Here is a 12,542-nt window from a genome sequence, read left to right as displayed (position 1 = left end):
TTTACTGTTTCTACAGCATGGGAGGGACTTTCATCCACCCTTCCCTCAGGAAATCCTCTATTTTGAGCTGGGAAAAAAAAATGCTGCTGAGCAGAACCACCAGAGTTGGTTCTTTTTAGGAAATAGGAAAACCGTGCTTGTTGGATACTTCCTTAAACTAAACAAGGGTATATATCAAAATTTGTGGCAATATGCCTAATTTCTTCTACTTTCAACTCTTCACCATACCTTATTTGTGGTTTAAAATAAATATACAAACACAAATTCATTTTTTAAGAATTTTTGTTACAGGTGAGACAGAACAAAATGAGAGATTTGTCATAAATAAAATGTCTTGTTGGGGTGGTATGGTAGCTCTGAGTTGAAAGATGCCATAAATATTAATATTTGTTATTGACATAAATATTCAAAATGGTTTTGTTCAACAGTAGGCATATATTTGTGAAATTCAGTGAGGGCCACTTTAGTTTTAAAAGTAGAGAAGGGAGATCACTTGATGGCTTCTCTACAGTCCTCTTCAACCATTCCCCATTATATTAAGAGTACAGAAAAGGAGAAATGCATAACTTGAGAAGGGAGTCTGAAATGTTTGCATCTTCTCAAAGAGTACAGTAATTAAGATCAACAAAGTAGGTTTATTTTATTTGGCCTTCACAGGTTCCTTTTCAAAAATTTTGGCTTATCTTCAAAGGATTATTTTAATAGTTTAAAAGTTCAAACTCTCACACCTTAAACAAATAAAACATTGAAGTTACTGTTTGCTACAAAAATGGTTTTAGGAAAAACTAGTCTAACTGAAAATTGGCACTGAGTGCAGAAAGTTCCATCACCTCAAGCAAAGCGTGCAGAGGGACTGGGTGGTGTAGAGCAGGAAAGGGTGGAACTCTGACAACAGCTCCAGAAAATACAGTAGTCTCCATTATCTGTGGTTTTGCTTTCTGCAGTTTCAGTAACCTGTGATCAAACGTGGTCTGAAAATAGGTGAGTATAGCACAGTAAAAGGTATTTTGAGAGAGAGACCATGTGCACATAACTTTTACTAAAGTATATAGTTATAATTGCTCTATTTTATTATTATTGTCAATCTATTACTGTGCCTAATTTATGAAATAAACTTCATTATAGGTATGTGTGTATAGGAAAAAACAGACTGTATATAGGGTTTGGTATTAGCTAGGGCTTCAGGCATCCATTGCGAAGGCTTGGAAAGTGTCTCCCATGGATAAAGAGAGAATACTGTATCTCTTACTTATCTTCACAAGTACTGGGCCAAAATCTGGTATACTACTTTCTCCAAGCATGCTCCTGAGTCTCCCTATTTGAGAGCCTGGTATTCCACTAATCCCCTCTGCCATAACCACGCTCTGAATATACTTGATTAGGGTCAGCTTTTCTCTCCCTCCCCTCCCTCCCTCCCTCCTTTCTTCCCTTCCCTTCCTTTCCCTTCCCTTCCTTTTTTCTTCCTCGTCTCGCTCTCTTTCTTATTTGTCAATATCACATCCTTATCATCTCAAACATAAAATTCATGTGCCATTAGAATAAAGGAACTGTTGGGACAATGTTTCCCTACTTCACGATATTTTTTTTGTCTAATACTGCTTTGCATGATATTTCTGAATGATATGATATTCATTAGAAAAGCAGCTAAAACATGTACTTCTTTGTAAGTAGGATGGGGAATCATCTAGTGTTACCTGTCATGTCTTCTTGTCCAGTGGTAGTTCATAAGCCCAGGAACAAAGATTTTCCATTTATCATAATATTGGCAGAACAACTGTGGGAGAGACTGTGCAGATGGTTTTCAGGAAATTCATTGGCTGCGTAACTGATTAGTGTCAGGATATTGCCTATATCTTACCCTTTTTGCCACTTCACACTTGGTGACTTATACCACTGAGGCTGATTCTTAGTGCTGACAACACTGAGGTCAAGAGCAGCCAGCCTCTTTGTCCCTGGGTGCTCACCATACAAAATCTAAATTTGGGTCCTTTCTTGAAAGTCTAGCACCACAGGGCACATGAGTCCCATATGACCACGAAGGATGGAGCTGAGCAATAGTGCTCCTTTAGATAGGACATTTGTTCATCCGTTCGTTGTAGGCTAGCCAGCCATGTTCATTCACATGTGCTGTCTAGCCCCTGTAGGCATTCGAGTTTGACATGATTGAAAGACAAGCTCATCTCATGTTAGTAATCATGTTTTTTAAAAAATCACGAAGAATAACAGACATAAGGTGTGCACACATTAGTGTACACCTCACTGCATTTTTGCACACCCACATAATCAGCATCAGGATTAAGAAATAAAATGTTATGGGCACCTTTGATGTTCTTGTGTGTTCTTCCAGTGACTGCTCACCCCCAACAACGGCATCCTGACGTCTCATTGGGCCTGGTTTTGACTGCATTTCTGAAATATTTACTAACTCTTTAAGTATATGCTGCTTCATTTGATCCTTACAACACCACTGGGAGATTGGTAGATCCAGGTAGTCAATCAGGTAAACAATATCACTTTATTCAATATCATCTTTCACTGCTTTCATGACAACATTTGGGCAAAGTATTTTGTGAATAACCTAGACAAAATCCACCTGAATGTCTCCTAACTTACTGAAATAACTAAACTTGAGACATTATATGACAAATAAAACTCAACCCACTGAGAGTACCTGTTATTTCCAGCACTAGGAGACTCAACTGTTGCTGAACTTCTCTTTTTTCCCCCTAAGCCTTTATTCATGTTGCTTGTTTGAAGGGCTCCTGGGTGCTGTTCCTATTCGAAGTAAAGAATCCAGTTGTTAGAACATTTGATGTGGCTTTATGCTTTACTCTCAAAGGTTCATATATTAGTGAGATATTGCAACACCCATGAAAATACATAAAGCATTATTGTTAGGCTTAGCATGAGACATGTAATACTTCCATTTGGGGAATTTATTTTGAAGGAAATGGCTCATTAGACCAGAAAATGCCTATTTTGCTTTCGTTTTATTTTTTAGAAAATGTCTGTGCATGTTTGCATAGCAGGTAGAGTTAAAAACCCAGTGTAGCAAGACTTCAGCTGTTTTTTCCTCCCTTTCAAAAACAATAACAGAAAGGGAAATTTATATATAATATACTATAATTTACTCAAATTTAATGAATGCATACAATTTTGCATCCTCAGGTATTAATTATAGAGGAGTTTCTGTAATTTATGATGCATTAGAATATTAATTTTTTTAAGAGACCTTAGCCAAAGCCAATGGCAACTGTAGCTCTCATTTATAATAATGGAGTAACTGCACTGCAACTTGACTTTTTAATTCTAATTACATAATTAGAAAATAACATTTAACATACCCCCAAACATAATGAACTCATTAAAAGGCTTTTTATTTGTTATTTTACAATGGTTTAAAATAACTACAATGTTTTAAACACAATTTTAGCCATTCTTAGTCTAACAAATAGTAGTAGAGTTGTTTCTTAAATTATGCCACTGTGTATATCTAAAGTACCTGAAAATATGTTGAATTACAGTGCTCTTCTGTTTAAAAACTTTGTAAACTTGCCTGGTATTGTGTCTCGAGAATTAATAGATTTTAAGTTTTTTATTTTAAAGTTTTTGGGCTACTAGTGGTTTTTGGTTACATGGATAAGTTTTTAGTGGTGATGTCTGAAATTTTGGTGCACTTGTCACCCAAGCAGTGTACACTGTACCTAATATGTACTTTTTTATCCCTCACTCCCCTTCCACCCTCCCCGCAAGTCCCCAAAATTCATTATATTATTCTTATGCCTTTGCATCCTTATAGCTTAACTCCCACTTATAAGTGAGAACATACAATATTTTGTTTTTCATTTCTGAGTTACTTCACTTAGAATAATGGCCCATATTTCTCTTTTACAAAAAGGAAAACCAAGTTTTTTCAAGGTTGATTTAAAGAAATAGAACCAGTTACTGAATAGTGGAAGCTGGATTTTATGGTCTTCTTTTGGGGGATTTTTCCATATTTATCCCTACTGTACTCATAACTCTAACTCTTATCCTAATTTTGTCCTGAGAAGAGGGTGTAGTGTTGTTCCAGGAATTCCACTCTGATCCAACTGTGAACGTGTAATCTTTACCTTTATAACCTGCAGTGCAGTTGAAATCAGGCAGTCAGAACTTAATTAAAGGATAACAAAGTGGAAATACAATTTTAAAAATAGCATAAACTAGACTATTTGGCTTCTGGGGCAGAACATAATTTCAGCTTGTATTTTCTGACAGGGATACCATAGCTCTTTTGTAGCTCCCTACATGCCTGTCCTTAAATAACAGAAGACATATTTGATTACCACTTCATGGAAACACCTTTAGGAACATCTAGAACTCTCAAAGTCAACAGAACAATCGGGAGACAGATACAAAGTTGCCTCTTTTTGCTTTCGCATTTCTTGTCTAAAGACCTTTCTCTTGGTGATTGACAAAGGACTGCTCAGGAGAGACCTCACCTTCCGTAGATGTAGGCTTATAACTTGCAGCTGCCGCAGGAGAACTATTTAGTAATCTCGTCCCTACCCTCCACAAGCATACAGAATGTGCACGTATGTAGAAAAGGGTCCATGTTTTGTATTTTCGGCCCATTTGGGAAATCCTTTCATTTCTGTATCACAGTGAGATACCCATATTTCTTGCTATCTGCTGGCAGAAAGGGGAGGGATTTTGCCATAGTGACGGGGGGAAACTGTTTTTTTTTTTTTTTCAAGCCTGCATCAAGACAGATCAACTAAAGATCTTGACAAATGTTTGTATAGCTATGCAACATAGTCATCTTTTGTCCCTTCCAAACCATGGGACTTGACATGTTGCACCAATTTTCTCCCTTTTCTAAGGCTCTACTCTCTAATGAAGGTGTTTCCTGTACTCTCTGCCCCATGGGAGATGGGGATTTTTCTGTGATCAGGTTTTTGCCAGCTTTGGAGTGGGTGCAGGGTAAGCTCTGTTTCCTTAAAAGCAGTATTAATTAACTCTTTTAACGCCAGTTTATAGATACCAAACTTAACCATGTTAAGGAAGAAGGAATTGTTTTATGTAGCCAGGAAAGATACTAAGATAGTTGTTCTTTTAAAGACTGATACAGTTACGATCGTCTTGAATTATTGTCTCCATAGTCTCCACATGGCCAGGGACAGTGCAGGTGGAGGTAAATGAATCATAGGGGCGGTTTCCCCCGTGCCGTTCCAGCTGGAACCACTCCTATGATAATGAGTGAGCTCGCGAGAGTGCTGACGGGGCTCCTTTATAAGGGGCTCTTCCCGCTTCCCTCGGCACTCCTTGTTCCTGCTGCTCCGTGAGGAAGGTGCCTTGCTTCCCCTTCTCCTTTCGCCGTGGTTCTAAGTTTCCTGAGACCTTCCCAGCCATGCTGAACAGTGAGTCAATTATACCTCTTTTCTCTATAAATTGTCCAGTTGTGGATATTTCCTTATAACAACAGGAAAATGAACTAATACAAAGAATATTCAATAAGGACTGGAAGCAGGAATCCAGTACTACGTGATCTAACCTTGCTCTGTTCACGTCCCATTTCTGCAGCTCTCTGCTTGGTTACACTCTCTATACAGTCTCTGCTCTCCTGGTAAAAAAGAGTTTATTTACCTCGGTTTTCACTTACTCTAGGACAGTACTGTCAGTTTTGCTTGTCATGGCCTATGTCTTGGAACAATCACTGCTGAGGGTCAGTTCCAAATACTTGGGAGAAGGTCTGGAACCAGAAAAAGAAGGGGCAGGTGAGGAATTTTGCTGGCCCTCAAAAAAAAAAAAAAAAAAGGAAAGAAAGAAAAGAAAATCTATAACTTTTCAGAAAGCAAAACCAAAATTCACTACAATGGAAACTAAATGTTTGTTCCCCTGAAGACTGATTCCCGCTTTCACCTTTCCCCCAAGTACTTTAACTTTCAGAAATTGATTAATTGCTTAAAATAGCTAGTTTGCCAACACAGTAGGAGTAAAACAAATGAATAAAAATGAACATAGACTGGCTATTTCTATCTGGGAGAAATGGAAGAAATTTATTTTGACCATCTTAATTGCTCTAGATAGTAACATGATTCATTTGATGGTAATATTGAGTTAGGATTGAGTAAGAAGGTGGCCTAAATATAGAGAATAATCATGCTGTGACCCAGCTCACCTGTGTTGTGGAGTGTATGCTACTTTATCTGGGGCAAGGGATCTTCAGGTGTTGTAGTTTTATGCATTTAATCTAGGAGAAAGGGATCTCCAGGTGGTATACTTTTATGCATTTAATCTGGGGGAAAGGGATCCACAGGTGGTATACTTTTCCATCAGGTTCAAGCATTCGAGCATGCAGGAGACAACCTTCCCCTCAAAATTTGTTGCTGATAATCAAAGGAAACAGATATACTTCTGACTTCTTTTGTGATATCCCTAGAGAGCTGTCGCTATTGACATATACTATTTTTATTAAACCTCAACCGTTTGAGGCCACTGATTATTTCTTTTGTGAGACGTAATGCCCACTAATTTAAAACATTACTTTAGAGAGGAAACAGACCAATTTACGTAAAATAATTCACAGAAAACCAATTAGCTGACAACTCTTTTGCTGAAAGCCAATTTGCCAAATGACCAATTTGCCTAAAGCTAATTTGCTAAAAGTCAATTTACTGAATGACCTATTCTCCAAATTATTGAGAATTAAAAATAATTTTTGGTTTCACCACTATTCCCCCTTCTGCCAGTACCCTTTGTAGCCACTTTTGCCCAGATGGGGTGTTTGCCTCTAGGGGTAAAACAGCTACAAACGGTGCCAACGCCTGTTGCAAAGTATTTGTTTGTTGGCCCTAGGGTTTATGTTTTCAATTTTAGAGAAAAGGAAACTAAGGCTTACAAAATTTAATTAAGTTGCTTATTTAAGTCAATTACGAGTCTAGACCATTAAGTACAGAGGTTTCTCTGGCTCCAAAGCATCTGCTGCTATCAGCCATTGTGTCGTGCATTGCTTGATCATCTGTAGTGTGTTTCAAACTGTGACTATACTGGAGAAGAACTAGCCAGAGAAAAGTCCTTAAAAACCAAAAGCTTTAATGAAAAGAAATGAGATAAATTGGAAAATATAAAACCAATATAACACTCTATGAGGGCATGGGATATTTGGATTGATAATATCCTGTTTATAATAATTACATGTATTATGCATTGGTGGAGATATGAAAACATAACATAAGAATATACAGTTCTACATTTTTATGGTAAAGAATGAAACTTCAGTATGTATTTTAGGTTGATTTGAAAGACTGCTGAGCTTGAAGTCATTATTCAGATCAAAAGGAGGTCAGATTCAGAGTTTACTTTGAGCCAAGGTCCAGAATGTATTTAAAATATTGAGAGAAGAAAGTTATAAATTCATTTGAGAAATTTTATCAGCTGTCAAAATTATTACTAATAAAACTTTTGGGAATAACTCTTAGAAGCTGGGATAGGAGGGTACCATTACTTTGAATTAGCCCATTGTCAGAATGGCATCTTCCAGTGGTTGGGAGTGGTTATTATCTTACCTCACAGATTAAGAGCCTAAGGTATACAGTTCAATGACCTCAGACAACTGTGAAACTGAGGCTGAGGTGATACAGATCTGATGGGCTGAGGCATCCTTGAGCCTAGGAAAACTTGTGTCATTTTTCAATAGTAACTACAGTAGGGGAAAAAAAAGGCTATTCACATCCTCAGGTTTAATGCCTGTTCTAGCCCTTTAAGAAAAAGAGAATTTTAGAAACTATCTTCTGGAAATCAAGTGGGAAACAGGACTACTGCACTATGTATGGTACTGTGTATATTGCTCTCTGCGATACTTTTGAATGAATTAGAAAATGAAGCACCTTTGAGGCATATGTACAATTTGGCCAACGAAATCTGGGCGGCACTCAGCTCCCCTGTTGTCTTGGCTGAGAGTCTTTGTACAGAGAACTGCTCTCTATGCGTTTTTGAGTGCTGCTCAACCATGTTTTCCTTTCCTATGCCAAAATTGTAACCAACAAAATTACCACACTAATTACAATCTAGTTTGTAAAAGATCGCTTCTCCAAGTCAATTCTATATGCTTGCCAAACATTTTATGATATTATTAAGTTCTAATTGCTTTCAAATTGCTGATTGCCTATTCTTTTTTCGCTATTCACATTTATTTTAAATTAAATAAATTTATTTTATAGTACATTGATGTAAAAATGGCTCGTGATCACTATGTAAAAAAAAAAAAAAGCACAGAAAGTCAGAAAATGTAACACCAATGTATTATCTAACACTCTGTGAAGGAATGAGATATTTGGATTCAACCACACTTACTACAATCTAGTTACAATCTAAAAGAAAAAAGAAGGATATCTCCCAGCCTGCATTCTCATCTTCTAGAAACAGCTACTGCAGGACTAGGCATTAGGGGTTAAATAATTTGCTGAAGTTCTAATCATCAGTAAACAAGGGGAGCAGGGTGGGGTTGATCCTTTGACTTAGGGACCTGCTTTCTAAAACACAATTACCTATAATTGTTTTTATTAGCTTTATATTTCCTCCACATACTTTTTCTTAAGCACTTTCAATCTCTCCATTTTTTCCTTTGGATTTTTCTGTTATTGCCACGGAAAAATTTCATCTTTTATTCTCTCTCCCTTTTGCTAGTTGGGAATCCCATATGATCCCAGTCAAGTGAGTACAAGAATAAAGCTAATGATATGTCTTCATTAAATAAAATGAAAGTTTTACCTTTTGTAGTGAAATTAGACAGTATCGGGAAGCAATGACATCAACCATTAAAATATCTTGAATCCTCTTCAGAATCTATAATGACATCTTCTACTGTCTCTCCCTTTTATAATTAAAAATTTAATTTAATTTACCTTAAGCACCAATGTTCAAGGGAAATTTCTTATTAAATTTTATTGTACTTCTTATTTTTCAAATGTATAGCAACTTTTACCTCACTTTATATGAATGAATTTGAATATTGCTTCAAACTTTTTTCTTATGCTCAAATAACTCTTTGGAGTTTATGTGAATAAAGTATGGGATAGAATCACACAAGCAGCTTTATTTCTATGTAGTTGATCGATTCGTAGTAGTTTATTGCATTGCAGTCAGCATTATATGCATTACTGGGGTATATTGCACTTAAATGCTTTCTCTGTGTAGGCCCTCTTATGTCTTTATGTATTTAATTTTATTTATTGCATTTCAGCTTTGTACTCTATGGCATGTCTATTTACAATATAGACTGTTGGCTTATTTTAACATAAATTTAATAAATTTTAAAATTTTGTCATATATTTGGAAATTGGATGTGAAAAGCTTTTGTAGTGACAAAAACTATTTCTATTTTGTCAAAATAGGCATAGTTTTGATAAAGTGGTGTAACCCCTATTTTAAAGACTTTATGATGGGTATTTAATAAATTTTACTAACTTCATCAAATAATTTCAGAATGATAAATTTTTACAGAAAGTGGGAGTAAAAGCTTCTATTCAACCCTGTCCAGACTCAGATCACCTTTAGCTTTTGCTTTCCTATAGGAGAATTGAGAAAGGTGTGACCCAAGAAATGCTGGTCTTGGAAGAGCTGTTACTCCTCTTTGAAGAAAGAATGTGCTCTATAAACTAACCACTCTACATTTCCTGTATAGTAGAGAATATGTGAAAATATAATTACATACTGCTTTAGGATTAAATGTGAGCTTAACCGTAATTCAAATTTACAATATTTAAATCCTGCAGTTTTCTTAAAGCCATGCGTTTATTGCCATAGATTTCATTTTTTTCTTTTATATACTATATTTTATGTGTTTATGCATTTTTAACTTGTATAAATGGCATGATACTTTAGATCTTTTATTTTTCTTTTTTCTTTTGCTTAAAACTATGTTTTTAAGATCTGTCCATGTTTATTTGTATTTCTAGTTCATTGCTTCTAAGCAAGGCATAATATTTTATGGTATGCATTTACCATACTTACGTGTTTTTAGGCAACCGTGTGAGTGATTCTTTCTGGATATACTCTGGAGACAAATTACTAGGCCATTGGTTACACCACTCTGATTTTCACTAACTACTGCCAGATTGTTCTCCAGAATGACTGTGCTAGTTTCATTTCTACACTTTGGCTAACTCTTGGTGTTACCCAACTTCTAATTTTTGTGATTCTGGATGTAAAGGGGTATTTTAATATGAACGTTTTTCTATTAATTAGGTTGAGGATTTCTTCAATATTTGTTCAGTTATATGCATTCCAATCTATAAATTCCTCTTCCTGTCTTTTGTTCATTTTCTTTTTTCTATTAGGCTTCCAGCCTTTTTCTGGACTTCTTGTGAGAGTTTCTTTTAGGGTGCTAATATCAATCCCTAATTAACTGTTGGTTTTAAAAAGTCTTCTGCATTCCTGGTCTGTCAATCATTAGTCTATGGTAATTTTGACAAACAGAAATTCTAAATTTTGGTTTAATCTTTGCCCTACTGACCTTTTTGGATCTTAAGTCCTTCCTCATTGCAAAGTCACAAAGTTTTTTACCCATAATTGCTTTTATAGCTTTATATTTCCTCCACTAATTTTTCCCATGAAAACATTATTTTACTGAACTTTAGAGACTATTACATTCTATCCTCAGAGTTCAAGTCTTAATACCTACATGATGTAGTAAACCAGCAGTTGGGCAGAAAGTATATTGTGAGAGTAAACCAGTTTTTCAGGTTTAACTTAAATTTAAATTTAAAAAACTGAAGTCTGAGGGAGATTTTTTGACAATATCTTCACTATCTTTAAACAGGAAGGAAAAAATTGTAAGTGTTCATACCTCTTGACCTGATCCTGTGCCAGTAGGTCTGGAGGCAAAAGTTGGTTTTTAGTGCATTCAAACAGGTAGCCTTAGAACAGAGAGACAGATGTTTGTGTTTTCTTGGATAGTAGAAATCTGTTTATGTAGCAGGAGTTTAAGTGCATTCCCTGTTGTGTGAATCATAATTTAATTTTTAAACATTTCCATTCTATTCTAGCCCCCTTTCCTGTGTGTCTTTCACATAACAACTATATATTTTTCAGTTGTCACAGTGTTAAAGTTGTGGCTTCATGAAAACTGAGCACATTTTTTGTCCCACATTTTGATTTTTTTGCACATTTGTTGTCTCTTTAAGTTATTAAATTAACCTAATTTATAAATTGAGCTCTATTAGTCTCCATTTATTTTCTATTGCCTGAAATTTGTGTCAAAAAACTCAGAGGATACAGCCCCAGAGGAAACAACCTATTTCCCAATTTTAGATGTTAATTCACTACTAAGTTTCTTGGATTTTAATCTTATATTGTATTTTATTTTTTGATCCTACATCTCACCTTAAAAATGTGGTCTGGGAAGAGCAATTACTTAGGGTATTAGCCTATGCCCTGAAGAAAGTATAGAGAATTTATATATATGTGGCAAACTTTCACAGTTGATTTGACCATTGTCTTCAGGGGAGTTTGATTCTTTCATGCACCTGCCATTCCTGATACAGTCAGAGCTAAGTAAGCAGAGCCCAGGGAGAGGACTAGAGGGTACTGACACAACAACCTCCCGAGCCAGCTGCATGATCACCCCCTTAATCTACAGTCATTTTCCAGCTGTGAGGAAGAAGCTCTACAGCAGCTGCTCAGCACAGAGTGCTCACGTCCAGACTGGCTCAGGCAGGTGGCCTCTTTACTCATCTTCCCTTTTATTTTTTCCTTTTGTTGGCACAGATATGTGCTCAGATGTGAGGCAGCTGTTCAAAGAACATCCTGGGATGAAAAGCAACTTTTATGCCGTTATTAGGACTGAATCTTCAGATTTCATTAATTTAGTAAATATTAATGCCATCACTCAAAAGAATTACCAGTACTCACTTGGATATTTTCTCATACAGTTACTGTTAGCAAGACCCAAAATCAAATTTTCAAAATATAGATATTCTTATTTTAAAATATACATTGTATGATAATCCACCTCCTGACAGGGCTGGCCCTCTAACTAACTTGTATAATTTAAAGGATATAAAAAGACCATTCTGCTCCTAAATAGTTCACTAGCTTGTTATGAAACCTGAAGTTCCTCCTGAGAGGCTCTCTTTTCGTTAAGGCATTTTTTCACCCAATGCACAGGCACAGATTTTCTTGCAACATAGCCATTCTATTGCAACCCTGCTATGGGAGAACACCATGATGTGAACCGAGGATGTGAATGGGCATAGGATAAAGCTCCTGCCCTTGAGGGTTTTACAGTCTGTTTGGAAAGGTAGGGGACATATACTGAAGGTAAAATAATAAGGCAAGAGAGCATCTGTGTAGATCACTACATTTATATGTGTAGGTTATTTACATGTATAGGACTTAAAAAATTCTCTGAGGGCTGCTTTTCAGGGGAAGGGCTTATGGATGTTAGAGCCTGATCCTGAAAGAAGGTAGATTTTGGAAAAGCAGAGAGACAATAATAAGTATTCTAGACCAGGAATAAAGAAAGATAGGATGTGTTCTGAAGCTAGGGAACAGACCATGGT

Source organism: Aotus nancymaae, unplaced genomic scaffold, assembly GCF_030222135.1.
Source record: "Aotus nancymaae isolate 86718 unplaced genomic scaffold, 86718_ANA_hifiasm-v0.15.2.pri h1tg000002l, whole genome shotgun sequence".
Lineage (NCBI taxonomy): Eukaryota > Metazoa > Chordata > Mammalia > Primates > Aotidae > Aotus > Aotus nancymaae.
The sequence above is the reverse complement of the archived record's forward strand: the minus strand, read 5'-3'. Positions refer to the sequence as shown.